This window comes from Amblyomma mixtum, chromosome 3 (assembly GCF_055824585.1).
Source record: "Amblyomma mixtum isolate Tamu chromosome 3, ASM5582458v1, whole genome shotgun sequence".
In the NCBI taxonomy this organism is placed as follows: domain Eukaryota; kingdom Metazoa; phylum Arthropoda; class Arachnida; order Ixodida; family Ixodidae; genus Amblyomma; species Amblyomma mixtum.
Genome location: NC_143014.1, coordinates 75,447,812 through 75,470,977, shown reverse-complemented (window position 1 = coordinate 75,470,977; position 23,166 = coordinate 75,447,812). Strand labels below are relative to the sequence as shown.

At 47.6% G+C, this 23,166-nt stretch overlaps 2 long non-coding RNA genes across 2 annotated transcripts in view; both read left to right on the top strand.

Moving 5' to 3' along the window:
• Positions 1-23,166, top strand: part of LOC149350628 (uncharacterized) — a 47,530-nt gene that overhangs the window by 17,408 nt on the left and 6,956 nt on the right. The gene's annotated exons all lie outside the window — the stretch shown is intronic.
• LOC149350629 (uncharacterized) lies at positions 6,561-22,518 on the top strand. Its single transcript, XR_016289459.1, has 3 exons — positions 6,561-6,634; positions 9,887-10,027; positions 21,739-22,518. It is a non-coding gene; the product is annotated as an uncharacterized LOC149350629 (long non-coding RNA).

Sequence of the window (23,166 nt, the reverse complement as noted above, 5' to 3'; positions counted from 1 at the left end):
ATCAAGAGTTATAAAAGCTGCGCTTTTCGGCATCTTTGTCGTCTATACAAATGTTAGTTTCTCTGCGATTTCATTTTCCAGGTTCTGCACGTGAGCAGCACTTTCTTCGACTTGGAGAACATTACCTTGGAGCTGACATCAGCCTCCGACCTGCCCTTGACGCACACCCGCTTTTTGGGAGAAACGGTCTGCCACAACAAAGGCGGTCGATGAGCGCACAGTTCTCTCCCACGACTGCTCTTGTCGACGAGGTTTGAGCTAGACCGGATCCGCTAGATATAGCCGCTTCGTGGTTCCGCCCTGCAAAGCTGCGGTGGCCACAACGGTCGCCTTGGCAGGTTCGTTTTGCCGAAGAAGATCAAGGGCACTCTGGACATCGAAGGCACCGTCGCTGGAAAGGGGCCTTGCTGGAAAGCCACGTCGTCTGCGACCCAGGTCGTCGGCGTGACTTAAACTGCTCGCGTTGAACGATCCCCGCTTGGGGGTGGGGGCCAGAGCCGCCTGCATCAGCTGCGCCCTCTGGCTGCTTTCGCCAGCAGATTCTGCAGGCGGCTTGATGAACAGGCCCTTCCTCGGCGGTGGTGGAGGCCGATGTGATCGGTTCGACGAGTGAGCAAAAGGTTCCCTCTGTGTCCACCTGGAGTGGCCTGCCGGAACGCCTTGCTCTCTGGGCGGCTTCCAGGAGTTGGCAATGCCCCTTTTGGGCATGGGTCCGACGACAGGCGCTGGATTGGCTGGCTCTTCTAATGCGGCGCTGGGCTCGTCACAGTCCAAGAAGTCTGAGGGCATGTTGAAGGTGGGCGCACGAAGTGGTCTTTGACGGCGCCAGTAGGCATCGACAACGTCATCATCACTGTCACACAAGCCATCCTGCATGGAAAGCGAGACGCCATTGGGAGGTCGTCCTCTGCCGATGCCGGTCGCTGCATGACGATTCACGAACCCAGGATTTTCCTCAGTCTTTTTCTTGAGAAACTGGAACAAGGGCAGTTCTTGAAGAGGAATTCGCTGCCGGCCGCGGCACCAGCAAGGCAGAGGCTGGCAATCAACTGCATCTTCAAAATCCAATGGCGTCGTAATACACTGGCTATAGTCTATATCCATTACGCGGGGAAGCAGTGGTTGTAACAGATTATATGAAAGCGGCAAAACGAATTACAAGCTGTGGACGCAACCAGGCTGACGAGACACCGCCACGTTACAATGTTTTGATTTTGTATAATGTATATTGTTCAAAAGTGTTCTACTTATGCTATTTTTATTCCTTACACTCTGTTTACTAAAATACATTTGCCTATGTATGCTCCTCTTCTGTTTATAGTAACGGGCATTTTATCTTCAACTTTCCAGCTCTCCACCTTTCAATTTATATTCCTGCCCTCTAGTTTTTTCACTCTCTTCACAATTTACGAAGGCTCTGAGATCATATCCTGCCAGAATTCACCCACTGGGCTGAAATTCAGAGTGTAACAGAAAGCTAGAAATTAATTGACCAGAACAGAGCACTACGGAGAGGGAACTAAGGGTACCGTTATGGGAGAAGCAGAGTACCGTAAGTTACACAATGAACTCGAACTGATGATATCCTGTAGCGTGAGACCAGGCTAGGGAAACAAACTTGGGCGGACGAGTTCGAGTAGGCTTAGATCAGACTTGGAAATTTGCCCAGATAGGGCGGACGTGGCGTAGGACACGGCTAATTCGAGAACAAGTTTAGAGGTGTTAGTCATGGCATTAAAAGAAATTGACTGACAGTGACGACATACTGACTCCAGAGTTTGGGGGAAAGATATATGCAGTTCGTACTGCCTCAGGGTGGTCACTTTTACAGCCAGTTTGAGATGCGGCAGAAAAGCGTTCATCTTGCTATAAAGGCAGCTTCAGATGGGCTTCGCGGGCTGGCGTCCAATGTAAAAAGTCATCTTCAAAAAAAAAAGAGTTCACCATTTGGTCTAGGTGCGTGGCAATGCCGATGTACGCGGCAACTGTTGCCAGCCGCTGCACAGCGAGTGATGTCTCCAAACCATCTCTCGAACGTAATCGTTGTGATGTGTGTCATCTAGCACAACAGGACTCTCTTCTATCAGCTTTAACTCTGCCGGATATTTGCCAACCATTCATTCGCCATGGCACTGCACTCGATAAGTCAAGGTTTGCTGCCACCGTACGATCGTCCAGCTTGTCTCTGAACGCGGCTTAATACGCCCTTTTGGCACTGGCGTGTTGTGATAGCTTTCCTGCCGCTCGATGAACCTCGCAGATAACATACTGCGAGTACAAAAACCGTCTTAGGCTCCCAGGAGGTAAGTAGCCGAGCCCACAGCAGCTCCTTGATCCGCTGGCGAGTTGCAACGTTGCCGTCGCTGCTTAGTGCCACGGTCGACGTGGACAAATCTGGGAGAGCCTTAAAGGGAGACTGCAGCACTTTTTTTGAAAGTCAGGCTGGCAGTGTCGTCCTATAGTTTTTCATGCTGTGTACTGGAATATCGCATCCAAATAAAGGAAAAACAAGCGCGAATTGCCTTTTTTTTAGCAGAAATAGGCGGCCTGTGCCGCGGGGCACGCCGTGCGGCGCGCCGCCGCCCTTGATTGGTCAAGAGAGGTCGTGACGTCACTTTCAGGACTGGAGAAGCTGCCGATGCGGATCCGGCTCTGCGTTGAGTGCAGAGCAGCCTTCGTGGTGTTGTAAAAGTGAATGTGGCAACTATTTTTTGCTGACCTCCAAAGAAAAGGATATTACAGTTTGTTCATTCCACGTATCACCTGAAAGCAAAAAAGACACAAGCAAAAATTCTATGCCTAGCACAAGCATACGCCAGCGTGAAAAACGAGTAAGCAGTCCCTGCGTAAAGGGTGCCAGCACAACCTCGGCTGGTGTTCTCGGAAAGAAAGCGGTGCGTACAATACTCAGGTCAATTACCACCACCGGACGCCTCTTGGCTCGCCCGGAAGAGCGTCATTCTAAAGAAAAGGCCGAAAGGGTGTGTACAAAAAATCCTGTTCTCAGTACCCTGCGTTGTAGGTTGGGGCAAGAAAGTATTTCAAGGAAACGATGAAGCAGCACAAAGTTGATGTCAAAATGAGTGAAGCGCAGTGGCCAACCGCTTCGTGGCATGTGACCACAGGATAGTGACGCAATCACTGTGCGCTTTAAACCAAGCCAAATACGCGCACAAGGCTGCTGCTTCACTCGTGGCGCGTTCAGCAGATGCCAGAAAATATTAATCGCTGCCTCGGAAACGTTCGCCCTTCCTAGATTTGCAGTTTAGGTTCATTGAAGTAGTGGCCAATTACATGTGTGTTTAAAATCCAAGCTAGCTGCAACTCGCCCTCTGCCACAACTTGAAGAAACCGGTTTCGTAACATGGTTTTTTTTTTGGCAAAAACTTGGTTGCCATTCATTTCTCTCTTAAATTTGCATCCGAAATCAGAACGTAGAGCGCTTTCATTTTAATCACTTAGCTAGATTAAACGAGATGCCGGATATGTAGAGCTTCGATAAGCTAGCTTGCTTGCTTTGCTGAATTGTGCTTTTCATTGCTTGCTTGCTTGCTTGCTTGCTTGCTTGCTTGCTTGGACACGTCAACCCAGGGTAAAATCGCTAACTGAGCCTTGCTGAGCACGCCTCAGGTGGTCTCGCCGCACCTAACCTGAGGAGAGCAACACATGCTTAAGCCTCTATAAGGTTTCTGCAGGGGCTAAATGAGCATGTTTCTACTTATAGAAGAGGCGCTTCTTGGGAATGGTGACACGCCTCTCATTCGCGAGAAAATCGAAGGAACTGTGTCATAGTTCAGCCGCGCCTTTTCGACAGATATCTCCAGAGATCACGTTAGAGACGAGCTCGACATGTAGCCGCTCTTACGAAAGTGCTTCGAGCAGAATAGGCTTGCTTTGGTCGGCTTGAATTCATCGTCGCAGCAGCGAGCGCTTGCGCTGCGAGCTTATGATCTTTCGGAAGACAGTAAAGACGACACAGTCGCGGCCATAGTTGTTCGTGGACACGAACGCAGAGTAGTACCTCATGTTCCCAACGCACGCAGTACGTGGAACAACGCATGCAGCACGAGAAACAACGCGCGCTGAAAGCTCGCTCGGGTGCGCCGAAGTATCCCCGGCTCTAGAGTTACTGTATATGCTACCAAAGGTATGGTAGCATATACAGTAACTCTACCCGGCTCCTCAACGTGACGTCACGTTGGCCGACATGGAAGAGGTTTCCCTCTCCGCTGTTCTCCTCTCCAGCGCTCGCGCGGGGCGCGGGAGATTTAAACATCGCGTTTTTAATTGATGATTGCGCCACTGTTTTAGCCAACATCGAAAAAATAATTTCCCAGACGTGATCAGCAATGACGCTACTTCGAAATCCTAAAAAATTAGCTGATTCGAAAACCGCCTCAGTATCCCTTTAACTTGGATGGTGGAAGGTGCACGCTATGAGAAGTCAGAAAATTGTTCGAAGGTGCTCATGAACATTTGTGAAGTTTGTGCGAGATCTTGTGGCTAGCAACGCTGCGTTTCTTTCCAGCCGATCGCGGGTATGGCGGCGTCTGGGAGGAGAAATGGCGTCTGCTGTGGCGTTCGCAGTGGTGCTTCTGGAGGAGTGCGGCAACCACTGACGTCAATTAGAAGGCGGTTAACGCGTGGTCTCTACACTATGGCGCGCCATTGTTGCGCAAGCATTCAGCAGTAAAACTAGCGTGGGGGTCCGACGTGGGTTCACTGCAATTCACAAGAGTCGCAGTATGCCGGCATACATTCCACCCGTATGGCCACCCTTGGCGTCCCAGTGAGTGACTATAAGCATCGCGCACATGTGACATGACTGGAAAGACCGCATGCTAACTCTTCAGCGTTATGCTCTGACTTTCGTCCCGCATGGTCTCGATTTTTGGCAGGGTGACCGCATGTAATCTTTTTTGTCGCCACTAAACATTATTGTGTGCTCCAAATTATTCATTGCAGAATAATTTATATTCAGCTTTTTCATGGAGTTTTCGGGTTCTTTGTGTGCCATTTCTTCTTTTGTATCTATGAGGCCTGATAACCTTTTCCGCTCCTTCTAGTGACCTTGGTTTAGCCCATCTGTATGTCCGACAGACTTTCACATTTCATGTTTTTTTCAGTGCATTAAATCCCAACAGTGCTTGCATTCATGCAAGTAAATTTGGTTCATGTTTTACCGACCCTCACTGTATCTTTTAATGTTTCTGATCGTCCATATCTATGGGTTTTAATGCATTTGGCTGTTCGCTTCCTACTTGTTCGTTTTTCTCCTGAGTTCCCGTTTTCTGTGTTGAAGAAACGATTGGACAAGGATTTAATTTGTATGCTCTTCCCTCCGCCTATGTACATCTCAGTGTATTTTACTTTACCGGGACACGACGTACTCAAAAGAATAAATAAAAGGCCCTTCTCATCGTCTACAAAGACATTTTGCTATAAACTCCACACCGAGACATTACCCATTAAAACATGGTTAGAGAAGAAGGGCATTTTTGTGTCTACCACAAATTGCCGCCAATGTGGTGCTCCTGAAACGATTGAGCATTGTTTCCTCAATTGCAAAGATGCAAATACTCTTCTGAGATATCATGCAAAGGAACATGTGAAAAAGATTTACTTAGACACCACATTCAGTACGATACCTCACTGCACTGCTATTTGTAGATAAACCCTTAGACTCTTTCTTCCACATAACTGCAGCGTAAAAAACGAAGACCAGGAAGGAAGAAACACCTACGACACGGACAAACGCTGCCCGTTATTTTTTACGCGGCAGTTTTGTGGAAACAAAGTGGCCAACTTGCCCAAAAGCTCGTTTTAGTAAAACCTTAGACTTTTTCTTTTTAATTGGATTACACAGCCTCTGGATGGGGTGAAATTGTGAATCAGTTGTTCCTGCTAAAGACCCCTTCAGTAGAATCATTGTGCGCCTAAAATAAGTGCATGCCGGGCCATATTTTCGGAACAGAGTGGCGCTCATTGTTAGTGCTGTGATCGTCATTGCCTTTTTTTTTCTAGTGCTTTATTCCTTAGGTGTGTCGTATTAGGATGAGTCAGTTATGGGCTCTGCATTGCCTCTTGTTTCGTGCTTGGTTGCTTATAGGTGTGTCTTGTTACGCATAATATAGGTTTGCCGCTGTGTTCCTGATGTCTGTACATAGCTCATGTAGGTAAAATATTACATCAGTGTAACTGATAAGGTGTCGAAGCAGGAAAGTGGCGATGGCGTTGTGTGCCAATGCTGTATCAACAAAGCTCATCTGTAAGCGCCGCCGCGTGTTCCAAACCTGCTCCTGGTCATGAAGAATGTTATTTTATTTTATTTCATTTTAGGTCACGCAAGCTTCACACAAGGACCACCGAAATCTGAGAGTGGCGCCCTTTATTGCTTTAGCGCACTGGAAAAGAAGACGTTGCGTAGCATGGGTGGTGGAAGACGTGGTGAAGGAAGAGCGGGGACACGCGCGTATCGCTCGCTCATTCAGCCCGAGGACATCATCATCATCATCATCGCTCGCTCCGGACGCCTTTCGAGGGAAGACGCCGTGGACTCGGCCTGTTGCCCGCAGGGCCGCCGGCCGAGCGTAATCCAGCCCCTGGAGTTGAGGAGCTCTTGTAGCAGTCCATGGTAACTTCCGTGACTACATTATAGACACATTAGCCGGGGCTTTAACTTCGTAGAGCTCAGTTGCGTTGACGGCGAGGGTTTTCTGCCATGGGCCCCTTTCTCACTCTCTGCACAGGGAACGCGGACGGGGTACGCACTTTGATGAGCGTGCCCGTTAGGGTTGAACAGAATAAGTAGGAATGTGGACCGGTGGCTAGGTGTCAAGCTGTCACCCGGTGTGAAAGTTTCGGTTGCCAATCCGAGCGAGATGCACCGCCGGCGCTCCTCCTTATCTGGACTGGACCGTCGTCCTCATCACTTGTAGGGCCCTGGCAGCGACGTTCCATGGGGAGGATTTTCTTTTCTGCGTAAAATCTCCCATCTTAGATTGCGTCTAAGGAGAGAAGGACATCTTGATGAATTTTGGGTGAATCTTAACACCTAGCATCGATAGGAGGAGGCACATTTTTTTTTTTTTTTGCACTGGAAGATATTTTCGGCCTACGATACAGATCCTGGCCAGGCCAAGGCGCAAGCCCGGCCCCCAAAGCTGAAACGCAAGGAAAAGAACTGAAAATCGATTCCAGTGCGGAATGCCTTATCCCTACGCTCACCTTCGGACCTTCTTGAAAACGACAATCGCTACTGCTGTTATTTTCCAACGCTTTCATTAGCTCTTTCTATTCAAGGAAGCCGTAGGAACGATTGGCGTATACGGCTGTCAGCACTAAGGCACACCGTGCCGTCTCCTTCTAGAAAGCGCGTTCGCCATATCATTGCTTTCTTGTGTGATTAATAACTAACATTAACCTACCACAGCGTTGATGAGCGTACGTTTATATTCTCTGCCCAACATTGAGAGAACGAAAAGGTGGTGGTTCCATTTCGCGTATTCTGTACCGGTAAGCTATATATCGGGTTTCTGCGCTGAGCTCAAATACTGCTCTGACTCCGGTGACATGTTTCGCTCAGCGCTCTTGCATGTGCGATATACTGTGCCGGGAACCTTAAACGCATTTTGGCGGTCCAGAGCTTTCGCTGGGCGACCCATCCTAGGTTCTAACCGCAATTTTTCAAGGCGAAAGCATTCCACGTCCCATTAGCACAAAAGCCGGCGTCCGTCACCGTCCAGATCCCGAAATTATTAATTGACGTCGCCATGCTCTCGCATAACATCAACAGTGTACATAGTAGCGGCTAGAACAAAGAAGAAAAAAAAAACTTCTTCCGAAGCTGCGGATGATTCAACAAAGGACCTTCAGATTGTGAAGCGAGTAGGCAACCCATAGGACTTGAAACATACTTCTCGGCCCATAAAGGTGAACCTAGTGCATGTGTTTCGTTACGACTGTATGCTAATGAGTAGGCGTGTCACTGGAAAGGAAGGAATTTTTAATGAACCTCCCAACAGAGCTCATGATGAGACCATCTTTTCGCATTCCAAGCATGTAAGCAGTCTTAAGGGCCCTCTGTATTTTTTTTCCCCGATGGTAGGGTGTCGACTGGTACGACGGATCACACTAACTTTGTAGAACATGTAGAATTTATACAAGGTGTCCCAGCTAATTTTAGCCAGGGTATAAAAACATGCTGAGACACTCCAAGACGACGCGACTAAACGCATGTCGCTGGTTATTGTACGCAGCAAGTGACATAATTTTTGTCTTCCGCGTAATTCATCATTTCTCGAGGCTAATTAACCAACTTCTCAAGCAACGAATTTACGCGAAAAAATCCAATGATAAGGTTCTAGAACGATCCGCAACACTTGCAATTGAAGAGTTTATAACTTTCCATCGATAACGTAGTTTTTTTTTTTTCGATCACTCCAGATGGCCGCCCAATGGATAAAAATACTATGTGACATCGGCGCTTGCGCGCCGCGATTGGAATGCTCTCAAACGTTCCACGTACAAATGGACACATCATTTAGTCGGGTGTGCTGTCACTCACAAGTCGACGGGGCAGCGACGCAGGCGCTGGCTCTGCGATTTGCGCCGGCGGTTTGTTTCTCTCGCGGCGGTTCATGACAAGGACAGACAAGCACCGTTCTACAAGTTTCTCACTGCAATTTTCCACCTAATTACATCGCTTGCAATATTGGCTAATTATTATCGACGAATTATGCAATTCTGCAAAATACAAAATTAGTGTGACCTATGTCTGTAGAATAGCCAGCAGCATAAATTTGGTCCCGTAGCCTTAGAATGCCTGGGTATATTTATAAACCCTGGCTAATGTTAGCTCGGACATCGAGAATATGATGAGCTGCGAAGCACAAATTGTAAAATTCATGTACGAGATGTGAGTTGACGCTAGTAATTTTGTTCTGTTTCTTTTGATTTTATTAATCGCATTGAATTAGGTTATAAATTAAATCGTGCCATTTTCTTTTTACGCGTACCTTTAAGGGCTGATGGCGGCCAACTTTTCTCGCGTGTCATCCCTGTTTCATATACGTGGCGGAGCACGGAAAAGAAAATATAAACACGCGACACGGGTATAGGGATTAGAAAATTCATGACAGCACTTTGTCCTTAATTCAATATCGAGGAACCGCGATGATTGATGAAAAAATTCCTTAAAAACTACTCGGGGAAGCAATGTAGGGTTTTTCCAAAATGACGCAGAGTAAAAGTGCCTCAGATAGGGATTTTTCGGACTATGTCAGAAAATACATACTACGCCCACTCACTGCGCTGTCAAGTGCGCATATATGGAGCGGCCCATTCCGTCCATCTTTCATTGTGAACAAGGAACCCGCAGGGGTCCTGAAGCGTCACGTTTTAAACATCATTTCTGGCGACTGTATGTTTTATTTTACCGCTATATGTCAGAGAATTATCGGTCGCGGCATGGAACATGGGTGGTTTTCTCCGCCTTTGTCTTGATACCGCGGCGTTAGTGAGAACTTCCTGTGAATGCTTTTTGCTCAGTAAATTACAATATTTGCCGTCTTTGCCAAAAATAATCAGTCTGTCAACACAGCGAGAGGTCCGGGCTGGTGACGCCAGTCCGACGCTCCGTTTGCCAGCCCTTATCGTTCGCGAGTAAAACCTTTGTGACGTGGAGCTGTGTCATCACTTATCTTCCGGGTGACGCATGAATGCATAAGAAGCTGGTAGGGAGAGCCTGTTTACTTATAGCAAAGACGGTATCTGTTACGGGGAATTGTCCATGGGCCATTTTGGTATAAATCGTTCATCCTTCATGTCTACACCTGCATACCTCACGAAGCAACGCTGACCTCGTTTGGCCTTGTTTCCTTTTCAGCGCATTCCTGCTGTGGGAACGTGGAGAACGTTGCAGTTCACTACGGGAGGCTTCTGCCGTTCCACAGCAGCCGTTCTTTGCTACCGAGCAGGGACCGCTCCTTCGATTCCTTCGGGACGAGGACTTGGCGAGGCGCAGATGGTGAGATCAGAGACAAGATTCTGTAATGACGGAAGGACTGCCACCATTTTCAGATACTGATTGAAGCACTGCCCACATGAGGTGTGCGACTGTAAATGCCCGGAAATTTGTTTCAGGATTGGTACGTTTAGAAATAAAACTGGAACACGTCAAATTAACCGTAACGGCGTCACCGGCAGACCCTATAAAAAGTTATGTATTTGAATGTCTATAAACTGTGTAATGAAAGAGAATGATTTCTTATAAGTTGGTTTGGTTTGGTTTATGGGGTTGTGGGAATCTGGCTTTCCGCCGTCGCCTTTGCGCGGCTAGCCGGCCTCCCGCGTTGTTTCTCCTCTTTCCCTTGCTCCCGCCTCAGGCGGTGGAGAGGCGGCTGGGTGACTAATCACTGTCATTTAGCCACAGCTCCGCCCCGGCTCCCCAAGGGCCTTTGCCATTGGCGCCTTTTGGCGGGAATTCGGGACCCCGCTTTGGGCGGCCGCGCGCCGCGCGACCGTCCGAGCGGGGCCCAGTGAGAGAGATCCCTCCGAGACAGCGTAAGGTGCGTACGCTACTGTTTGTCCGTGCCGGCTTTGCCGCTCGGACCAGTGCTTACTCGAGCTCGCCCGCACGTGTCCTCTGACCTGCAGCGGCTCGAGCCTGTCCAGCGGGGTCCAGCGACCTCTGACAGGCGTACCTTGCGTTGAATGCCCACTCTCTCTCGCAACCGGCCCAACGGTCGACACGAGAGAGAGATCACAGCACTGCCGCGGGGACATTCTCCTGCAGCGGCGTGCTAGCGGTGCGCATTACTCGAGTCGCTTCGTGCGCGCAGCGGAGCCTTGCTCCTCGCGCGCCCCCGGGACGGGGTGACTATTGAGTGTGTGTGTATCAGCTGGAGGACGATGTGAATAAACGTCTCCTTTGTGAACTTGGAGGCTTATTTCTTTGCGGCGAATCGCTCTCCTCCCAGCGGAGGTTGAGTGCGCTGCATCGGTGTCCCAGTGTGTGTGTGGTGACGGCTGATCGGGGCCCTTGGCTCGCGCGAAGCTCGAACCCGCGGTGGGTGGTGGCCTGTGTCCACGTAGAAATCCACAGTGTTTAACGTCCCAAAGCGACTGAGGCTATGAGAGACGCCGTAGTGAAGGGCTCCGGAAATTTCGACCACCTGGGGTTCTTTAACGTGCACTGACATCGCACAGTACACGGGCCTCTAGAATTTCTCCTCCAAAGAAATTCCAGCCGCCGCGGCCGGGATCGAACCCGCGTCTTTCGGGTCAGTAGCCGAGCACCATAACCGCTGAGCCTCCGCGGCGGCGATTTCTTATAAGTCTGCAGCAGAGAAGATAATATGACCTGGATGGAACGAACTGACCAGGACGGCGCTGTTACCCCTTCTGTGTCGTTGTTTACCCTGTGCTGCAATATCATAATAATGCACCAACTAGCTCAGCTATCCACCCTGGTAATAAATGATTTCATCCGCCTGAGAACCTACACTTTTCGCTCCCTAGAATGTATCATAGGCCGCCGACGTCGCACTAAACGAAGCGTGACACTCGTACATCTGTTGTTTTTTTTAAGGCGAAAGCCTTTAATGCCTCAGACTGTCGATCGCTAGCAGCCGTTTCGGCAGATGTGTCCTCGTTTCGGTTACGTGCCTTATATGGCCATATGCTTATCATATGAGAGAAGCCAACAGCCACAGAAACCAAGGGGCACAGGGGATTTTTAATTTATTTATTTATTTTGTGGTGTTGATCAGTTTAGAATATTACTGAATATGTTATCGCTTAAAGCTAATTGATTAGAAAAGCAGAAGAAAAAACAACCACTGCCGCCGGTGGGATCCGAACCCACGACCTCCGAATTACGCGTCCGGTGCTCTACCTCTGAGCTACGGCGACGGCTGTGAAATCTTCTGCTTTGGGGGGTATTTATGTTTACAAGTAACCTAACCTTGAGAGTGTTCATCAGCGCCACCCACGTTCATAAGCGGCGGACGTAGAACGTCCTGAGTTACCGCAGGTGTGACGTAGAACGTCATCGAACGAAGAGGGTGGAAGCTGCGTGAGAACCCTCTTATGCTTCCTATGGCGTCATGGCTGCCAGAACCGAGGCCCTCGCTAAGCAATTAAGCAAACAAGGGAAGGGGAATGAGGGGCTCGTTATATAAATATGAGAGAAGCCAACAGCCACAGAAACCAAGGGGCACAGGGGATTTTTAATTTATTTATTTATTTTGTGGTGTTGATCAGTTTAGAATATTACTGAATATGTTATCGCTTAAAGCTAATTGATTAGAAAAGCAGAAGAAAAAACAACCACTGCCGCCGGTGGGATCCGAACCCACGACCTCCGAATTACGCGTCCGGTGCTCTACCTCTGAGCTACGGCGACGGCTGTGAAATCTTCTGCTTTGGGGGGTATTTATGTTTACAAGTAACCTAACCTTGAGAGTGTTCATCAGCGCCACCCACGTTCATAAGCGGCGGACGTAGAACGTCCTGAGTTACCGCAGGTGTGACGTAGAACGTCATCGAACGAAGAGGGTGGAAGCTGCGTGAGAACCCTCTTATGCTTCCTATGGCGTCATGGCTGCCAGAACCGAGGCCCTCGCTAAGCAATTAAGCAAACAAGGGAAGGGGAATGAGGGGCTCGTTATATAAATATGAGAGAAGCCAACAGCCACAGAAACCAAGGGGCACAGGGGATTTTTAATTTATTTATTTATTTTGTGGTGTTGATCAGTTTAGAATATTACTGAATATGTTATCGCTTAAAGCTAATTGATTAGAAAAGCAGAAGAAAAAACAACCACTGCCGCCGGTGGGATCCGAACCCACGACCTCCGAATTACGCGTCCGGTGCTCTACCTCTGAGCTACGGCGACGGCTGTGAAATCTTCTGCTTTGGGGGGTATTTATGTTTACAAGTAACCTAACCTTGAGAGTGTTCATCAGCGCCACCCACGTTCATAAGCGGCGGACGTAGAACGTCCTGAGTTACCGCAGGTGTGACGTAGAACGTCATCGAACGAAGAGGGTGGAAGCTGCGTGAGAACCCTCTTATGCTTCCTATGGCGTCATGGCTGCCAGAACCGAGGCCCTCGCTAAGCAATTAAGCAAACAAGGGAAGGGGAATGAGGGGCTCGTTATATAAATATGAGAGAAGCCAACAGCCACAGAAACCAAGGGGCACAGGGGATTTTTAATTTATTTATTTATTTTGTGGTGTTGATCAGTTTAGAATATTACTGAATATGTTATCGCTTAAAGCTAATTGATTAGAAAAGCAGAAGAAAAAACAACCACTGCCGCCGGTGGGATCCGAACCCACGACCTCCGAATTACGCGTCCGGTGCTCTACCTCTGAGCTACGGCGACGGCTGTGAAATCTTCTGCTTTGGGGGGTATTTATGTTTACAAGTAACCTAACCTTGAGAGTGTTCATCAGCGCCACCCACGTTCATAAGCGGCGGACGTAGAACGTCCTGAGTTACCGCAGGTGTGACGTAGAACGTCATCGAACGAAGAGGGTGGAAGCTGCGTGAGAACCCTCTTATGCTTCCTATGGCGTCATGGCTGCCAGAACCGAGGCCCTCGCTAAGCAATTAAGCAAACAAGGGAAGGGGAATGAGGGGCTCGTTATATAAATATGAGAGAAGCCAACAGCCACAGAAACCAAGGGGCACAGGGGATTTTTAATTTATTTATTTATTTTGTGGTGTTGATCAGTTTAGAATATTACTGAATATGTTATCGCTTAAAGCTAATTGATTAGAAAAGCAGAAGAAAAAACAACCACTGCCGCCGGTGGGATCCGAACCCACGACCTCCGAATTACGCGTCCGGTGCTCTACCTCTGAGCTACGGCGACGGCTGTGAAATCTTCTGCTTTGGGGGGTATTTATGTTTACAAGTAACCTAACCTTGAGAGTGTTCATCAGCGCCACCCACGTTCATAAGCGGCGGACGTAGAACGCCCAAAGCAGAAGATTTCACAGCCGTCGCCGTAGCTCAGAGGTAGAGCACCGGACGCGTAATTCGGAGGTCGTGGGTTCGGATCCCACCGGCGGCAGTGGTTGTTTTTTCTTCTGCTTTTCTAATCAATTAGCTTTAAGCGATAACATATTCAGTAATATTCTAAACTGATCAACACCACAAAATAAATAAATAAATTAAAAATCCCCTGTGCCCCTTGGTTTCTGTGGCTGTTGGCTTCTCTCATATTTATATAACGAGCCCCTCATTCCCCTTCCCTTGTTTGCTTAATTGCTTAGCGAGGGCCTCGGTTCTGGCAGCCATGACGCCATAGGAAGCATAAGAGGGTTCTCACGCAGCTTCCACCCTCTTCGTTCGATGACGTTCTACGTCACACCTGCGGTAACTCAGGACGTTCTACGTCCGCCGCTTATGAACGTGGGTGGCGCTGATGAACACTCTCAAGGTTAGGTTACTTGTAAACATAAATACCCCCCAAAGCAGAAGATTTCACAGCCGTCGCCGTAGCTCAGAGGTAGAGCACCGGACGCGTAATTCGGAGGTCGTGGGTTCGGATCCCACCGGCGGCAGTGGTTGTTTTTTCTTCTGCTTTTCTAATCAATTAGCTTTAAGCGATAACATATTCAGTAATATTCTAAACTGATCAACACCACAAAATAAATAAATAAATTAAAAATCCCCTGTGCCCCTTGGTTTCTGTGGCTGTTGGCTTCTCTCATATTTATATAACGAGCCCCTCATTCCCCTTCCCTTGTTTGCTTAATTGCTTAGCGAGGGCCTCGGTTCTGGCAGCCATGACGCCATAGGAAGCATAAGAGGGTTCTCACGCAGCTTCCACCCTCTTCGTTCGATGACGTTCTACGTCACACCTGCGGTAACTCAGGACGTTCTACGTCCGCCGCTTATGAACGTGGGTGGCGCTGATGAACACTCTCAAGGTTAGGTTACTTGTAAACATAAATACCCCCCAAAGCAGAAGATTTCACAGCCGTCGCCGTAGCTCAGAGGTAGAGCACCGGACGCGTAATTCGGAGGTCGTGGGTTCGGATCCCACCGGCGGCAGTGGTTGTTTTTTCTTCTGCTTTTCTAATCAATTAGCTTTAAGCGATAACATATTCAGTAATATTCTAAACTGATCAACACCACAAAATAAATAAATAAATTAAAAATCCCCTGTGCCCCTTGGTTTCTGTGGCTGTTGGCTTCTCTCATATTTATATAACGAGCCCCTCATTCCCCTTCCCTTGTTTGCTTAATTGCTTAGCGAGGGCCTCGGTTCTGGCAGCCATGACGCCATAGGAAGCATAAGAGGGTTCTCACGCAGCTTCCACCCTCTTCGTTCGATGACGTTCTACGTCACACCTGCGGTAACTCAGGACGTTCTACGTCCGCCGCTTATGAACGTGGGTGGCGCTGATGAACACTCTCAAGGTTAGGTTACTTGTAAACATAAATACCCCCCAAAGCAGAAGATTTCACAGCCGTCGCCGTAGCTCAGAGGTAGAGCACCGGACGCGTAATTCGGAGGTCGTGGGTTCGGATCCCACCGGCGGCAGTGGTTGTTTTTTCTTCTGCTTTTCTAATCAATTAGCTTTAAGCGATAACATATTCAGTAATATTCTAAACTGATCAACACCACAAAATAAATAAATAAATTAAAAATCCCCTGTGCCCCTTGGTTTCTGTGGCTGTTGGCTTCTCTCATATTTATATAACGAGCCCCTCATTCCCCTTCCCTTGTTTGCTTAATTGCTTAGCGAGGGCCTCGGTTCTGGCAGCCATGACGCCATAGGAAGCATAAGAGGGTTCTCACGCAGCTTCCACCCTCTTCGTTCGATGACGTTCTACGTCACACCTGCGGTAACTCAGGACGTTCTACGTCCGCCGCTTATGAACGTGGGTGGCGCTGATGAACACTCTCAAGGTTAGGTTACTTGTAAACATAAATACCCCCCAAAGCAGAAGATTTCACAGCCGTCGCCGTAGCTCAGAGGTAGAGCACCGGACGCGTAATTCGGAGGTCGTGGGTTCGGATCCCACCGGCGGCAGTGGTTGTTTTTTCTTCTGCTTTTCTAATCAATTAGCTTTAAGCGATAACATATTCAGTAATATTCTAAACTGATCAACACCACAAAATAAATAAATAAATTAAAAATCCCCTGTGCCCCTTGGTTTCTGTGGCTGTTGGCTTCTCTCATATTTATATAACGAGCCCCTCATTCCCCTTCCCTTGTTTGCTTATATGCTTATCATGTTATGCTTATCATATGCTTATCATGGCCATATGCTTATCATATGCTTATATAGCTTAAGATGCAGCGATGGCGTAGAGGTAGAGCATCCGCCTCGCGTGCAAGAGGACCGGGGCTCGAATCCCGGCGCCACGCAATTCTCCACCGGATTAAAAAAAAAAAAATCCGCGTGTCGATGGAACTGCATACCCAGGCTTGGAGTGCGGCCTGATTTCGGTGACCAGAACCGACAACGCACTTCCTCACCAGAACAGGATTTGGCCACCCTGGTGTAGTACACGGCCATAACCTTCTATGAACAAACCAATTAACCCTCGGCCCTCAGTCCCCAGCAGCTGCGGAGCAACTGACCAAGGCGGCGGTCAGATCTGTGACGCAGCGGAGGGTGCTAAGAATCTCTGGCTCCGGACAGGCCGCCTTTGGAAACTGAACCTGGCAACGTTTAACGCAAGAACCTTATCATGTGAGGCTAGCTTAGCAGTGCTATTGGAGGAATTAGCTGGTATTAAATGGGATGTCATAGGGCTTAGTGAGGTTAGGAGGACAGATGAGGCGTATGCAGTACTAAAGGGCGGGCATGTACTGTGCTACCGTGGATTAGCAGATAGGCGAGAACTAGGTGTGGGATTCCTCATTAATCAGGATATAGCTGGCAACATCGAAGAGTTTTACAGTATTAACGAGAGAGTGGCAGCTATCGTAATTAGGCTTAATAAGAGGTACAAGCTGAAGGTGGTGCAGGCCTACGCGCCTACATCAAGCCATGATGACCAGATAGTTAAAAGCTTCTATGAGGATGTGGAATCGGCAATGACGAAAGTAAAATCACAGTACACTGTACTTATGGGCGACTTTAATGCAAAGGTAGGTAAAAAGCAGGCTGGAGACTAGGCGGTAGGTGACTATGGCATAGGTTCTAGGAACAGTAGGGGAGAGTTATTAGTAGAGTTCGCAGATAGAAATAATTTACGGATTATGAATACCTTCTTCCACAAACGAGCAAACCGGAAGTGGACGTGGAAGAGCCCCAATGGTGAGACTAAAAATGAAATAGACTTCATACTGTGTGCACACCCTGGCATCGTAGAGGATGTGGAGGTCCTCGGTAAGGTCCGTTGCAGCGACCACAGAATGGTAAGGTCTCGTGTTAGCTTAGATTTGAAGAGGGAACGGAGGAAACTGGTGAAGAGAAGGGCTATTAACGAGTTAACATTAAGAGGGAAGGTAGAGGAATTCAGAATGTCGCTGCAAAACAGATTTTCCGCTTTAACTGAAGAAGACGACCGTAGTGTTGAAACAATGAATGATAATCTTACAGCTATCGTTACAGAGTGCGCCGCAGAAGTAGGTGGTAGGGTTGTTCGACAGGATACCAGGAAGCTATCTCAGGAGACTAAAGATCTGATTAAGAAACGTCAAAGCATGAGGACGTCTAACCCCACAGACAGGATAGAACTCGCAGAGCTATCGAAGTTAATAAATAAGCGCAAGGTAGCCGACATAAGAAAGTTTAACACGGAGAAAATCGAGCGTGCTCTAAGGAACGGAGGTAGCCTAAAATCAGTGAGGAGAAAACTGGGCATAGGTAAAAACCAGATGTATGCGCTAAAAGACAAACAGGGCAATGTCATCAGCAATATGGATAAGATTAGCCGAAGAATTCTACAAAAATCTATACAGTAGCGAATCTAATCATCAAGTTACTGAGGGAGGCAGTCGAGCACAGCAATGGGACATCCTGCCAGTAACGAAGGAGGAAGTAAAGAAAGCATTAGGAGCAATGCAAAGAGGGAAAGCAGCTGGTGAGGATCAGGTAACAGCAGATTTGTTGAAGGACGGAGGAGAGATTGTGCTACAAAAACTAGCCACCCTGTATACGCAATGCCTTGTGACCTCGAGAGTACCAGAAGCTTGGAAGAACGCTAACATTATCTTAATTCATAAGAAAGGAGACGTCAAGGACTTGAAGAATTACAGACCAATCAGCTTATTGTCCGTTGCCTACAAGGTATTTACTAAGGTAATCGCTAATAGAGTCAGGACAACCTTGGACTTTAGTCAACCAAATGATCAGGCAATTAAGCAAACAAGGGAAGGGGAATGAGGGGCTCGTTATAAATATGACAGAAGCCAACAGCCACTGAAACCAAGGGGCACAGGGGATTTTTTTTTATTTATTTATTTTGTGGTGTTGATCGATTTAGAATATTACTGAATATGTTATCGCTGAAAGAAAATTGATTAGAAAAGCAGAAGAAAAAACAACCATATGCCGCCGGTGGGATCCGAACCCACGACCTCCGAATTACGCGTCCGGTGCTCTACCTCTGAGCTACGGCAACGGCTGTCAAATCTTCTGCTTTCGGGGGTATTTATGTTTACAAGTAACCTAACCTTGAGAGTGTTCATCAGCGCCACCCACGTTCATAAGCGGCGGACGTAGAACGTCCTGAGTTACCGCAGAGTGTGACGTAGAACGCCATCGAACGGAGAGGGTGGAAGCTGCGTGAGAACCCTCTTATGCCTCCTATGGCATCAAGGCTGCCAGAACCGAGGCCCTCGCTAAGCAATTAAGCAAACAAGGGAAGGGGAATGAGGGGCTCGTTATAAATATGACAGAAGCCAACAGCCACTGAAACCAAGGAGCACAGGGGATTTTTTTTTTATTTATTTATTTTGTGGTGTTGATCGATTTAGAATATTACTGAATATGTTATCGCTGAAAGAAAATTGATTAGAAAAGCAGAAGAAAAAACAACCATATGCCGCCGGTGGGATCCGAACCCACGACCTCCGAATTACGCGTCCGGTGCTCTACCTCTGAGCTACGGCAACGGCTGTCAAATCTTCTGCTTTCGGGGGTATTTATGTTTACAAGTAACCTAACCTTGAGAGTGTTCATCAGCGCCACCCACGTTCATAAGCGGCGGACGTAGAACGTCCTGAGTTACCGCAGAGTGTGACGTAGAACGCCATCGAACGGAGAGGGTGGAAGCTGCGTGAGAACCCTCTTATGCCTCCTATGGCATCAAGGCTGCCAGAACCGAGGCCCTCGCTAAGCAATTAAGCAAACAAGGGAAGGGGAATGAGGGGCTCGTTATAAATATGACAGAAGCCAACAGCCACTGAAACCAAGGAGCACAGGGGATTTTTTTTTTATTTATTTATTTTGTGGTGTTGATCGATTTAGAATATTACTGAATATGTTATCGCTGAAAGAAAATTGATTAGAAAAGCAGAAGAAAAAACAACCATATGCCGCCGGTGGGATCCGAACCCACGACCTCCGAATTACGCGTCCGGTGCTCTACCTCTGAGCTACGGCGACGGCTGTCAAATCTTCTGCTTTCGGGGGTATTTATGTTTACAAGTAACCTAACCTTGAGAGTGTTCATCAGCGCCACCCACGTTCATAGGCAGGCTTTCGTAAAGGATACTCGACAATAGATCACATTCACACTATCAATCAGGTGATAGAGAAATGCGCAGAATATAACCAACCCCTATATATAGCCTTCATTGATTACGAGAAAGCATTTGACTCAGTGGAAACCTCAGCTGTCATGCAGGCATTGCGGAATCAGGGTGTAGAAGAGTGCTATGTGAAAATATTGGAAGATATTTATAACGACTGCACAGCTACTATAGTTCTTCATAAAGTCAGCAATAAAATTCCAATACGGAAAGGTGTCAGGCAGGGAGACACGATCTCGCCAATGCTCTTCACTGCCTGCTTACAGGAGGTATTCCGGGGACTGGAATGGGAACAGTTCGGGATAAGAGTTAATGGAGAATACCTGAGTAATTTGCGATTCGCTGATGACATTGCCTTGCTAAGCCACTCAGGACAAGAACTGCAAAGCATGATCAATCAGTTAGACAGGCAGAGCAGAACGGTGGGGCTAAGAATTAACATGCAGAAAACCAAAGTAATGTTCAACAGCCTAGCAAGGGAACAGCAGTTCGCCATTGGTAGCGAGGTGCTGGAAGTAGTAAGAGAATATGTCTACTTAGGGCAGGTAGTGACCGCAGATCCGGATCATGAGAGGGAAATAACTAGAAGAATAAGAATGGGGTGGAGCGCATATGGCAGGTTCTCTCAGATCATGAATGGTAGCTTACCAATATCCCTGAAGAGAAAAGTATACAACAGCTGTATCCTACCGGTACTCACCTATGGGGCAGAAACGTGGAGGCTAACTAAGAGGGTTCAGCTTAAGTTAAGAACAACGCAGCGAGCTATGGAAAGGAAAATTATAGGTGTAACGTTAAGAGATCGAAAGCGGGCGGAGTGGGTGAGGGAACAAACGCGGTTTAATGACATCTTAGTTGAAATCAAGAGGAAGAAATGGGCGTGGGCAGGGCATGTAATGCGAAGGCAAGATAACCGCTGGTCCTTAAGGGTAACGGAGTGGATTCCAAGAGAAAGCAAACGTAGTAGGGGACGGCAGAAAGTTATGTGGGCGGATGAGATTAAGAAGTTTGCGGGGATACAGTGGCGGCAACTGACAAAGGAAAGGGTTAATTGGAGAGGCATAGGAGAGGCCTTTGCCCTGCAGTGGGTGTAGTCAGGCTGATGATGATGATGATGCTTATCATTACTTAATCAATACTCGAACGATGGCATTCGAATGATATCGGAACGCGATTTAAGGCATTCTATGGTAATTGCATGATAATTAATGACTAATTGAGTAGTGATAGTTTAGCAATTAACCTAAATAACCTTTCTAGTCAGACCAGATAAACAAATAAAACAGAGTAGGTAACTGGTCGAGTTGGGGAATCGAATCAGGGTCTCCGGAGTGCAAGACGAGCACGCTAACTACTCCGCCATGCCGGCTCGATGGTTTGGAATGAACAAGGGTGAATACAGTGTCTTCGTTCACTTCCATCTTCCTCCCTTCCCGTTACGGTAAGGTTCAGGTGTTCACGGAGATATGCGTGACAGATACATTTCCTTTCCTCAAAAACCAATTTACCGACGAACGGGGCCTACAGCCGAACGGGCGATGGCGTTCCGTGGACTCCCTGGCAGCGTTGCAAGACGCGGTCGCGTTTCACTCTTAGAGGCGCAGCTTAACATCGTAACCACACATCACTGACACAAGCATGCAGCAACACCGCGCTTAAGGCTTTCGGCTCAGTGCACTTTAGGCCAGCAAAGTGCCCTCCCCCCCTGAATTTTTGCTGCTACTGGCTTCGGCGAGTGGAATTTCGACCATGTCCACGGTGCAGGACAGGCACTGCGAGAACCATCATCCATTCTTGCTGCATATTGTAGCGTTTTGCAAGCTCATTGTGCAGCAGACAAGTAATTATTTCGTTTCGCTATGAAGGAAACACGTTTTACAATTGTGATTTATTCATGAAAAGGGATGCAGCAGCTTTAAGGATCAAGAGTTCTAAAAGCTGCGCTCTTCGGCATCTTTGTGGTCTATACAAATGTTAGTTTCTCTGCGATTTCATTTTGCAGGTTCTGCACGTGAGCAGCACTTTCTGCGACTTGGAGAACATTACCATGGAGCTGACATCAGCCTCCGACCTGCCCTTGATGCACACCCGCTTTTTGGGAGAAACGGTCTGCCACAACAACGGCGGTCGATGAGCGCACAGTTCAGTCCCACGGCTGCTGTTGTTTTTGAGGTTTGAGCTAGACCGGATCCGCGAGATTTATCCGCTTCGTGGTTCCGCCCTGAGAAGCTGCGGTGGCCACGACGTTCGGCTTGGCAGGTTCGTTTTGCCGAAGAAGATCAAGGCCACTCTGGACATCGAAGGCACCGTCGCTGGAAGGGGCCTTGCTGGAAAACCACGTCGTCTGCGACATGTGGCCAGAAGGAGTCATCGCAGTCTGCAGCGCAGCCACTGGAGCGGCTTTTTTTTGTACATATTGGGACGAAGACGACGAAGCTAGCAGTGGAGGAATGCCTGGACTGACTGCTCAGACTAGGGCTTGGTCTGGCACATTGCTGACACCGGAGGTGGTTTTGGGCAGGTCCAAAGCTGTGTCTGCATTACTTCAATGTGCAGACTTCCTGGCACCCTTACAAAAATGGATATCAACTTTCTTTAGAATTTGTATTAACACTCTATTGACTCTAGTAACCTTGTATTAACTTTTACATTCTATCAACAATTGTTCATACAACGTTGGTAGAAGTTACTTCTTTGTATGTACTCCTGTCAATAGAAAGTTACTAGAAGATAATTTTTACATTCTATGCACCTTTGTTAATACAATGTTGGTAGATTGTTACTTCTTTGTATTTACTCCTGTCAATAGAATGTTACTAGAAAATCTGGGTACAGGTTGACACGTCGAGAGAAATAAATGAACAAACTGCATGGGGTTCGAGGTAATTAACACTATCTAGTTCGAATAATCGTGACGACATCATGTCTGATTGCATGGTGGAATCTGTTGCAGCTAGTCAACAATTTCACTATATCGAAAAGCGACGAACATTATTCGCAGCAAATGCGTTTGGAATCAAATCAGGATATGGGAAAACGTTTTAAAACAGAAGATATATTCCATTTTAATACTTTATGTACTTTACGGACTGCTGTGAGCAGAAATACTATAGAAACTGACAAAATATTTTTGATCATGCGAATAGTTGCCTCAAATCATGTACCGTGGGCGAACACTTCAAAGCTATTAAAAAACCTTGAACACGCAACAAACATTACATTCACATTCTCTTAGCCGAGCAGATTCTATTAACATTCGTTGATAGGAAGGTCATACAACTTCCTTACTGCTTTCTATGTACTGCTGTCAGTAGAAACATACTAGACACCGACAGAACGTTTTATCATGGGAATAAATGCCTAAATTAATTAAGTACTCTAGCCTAACATGTCAAAGCAACTAAAGCAACCTTGAACACGAAACAAACAT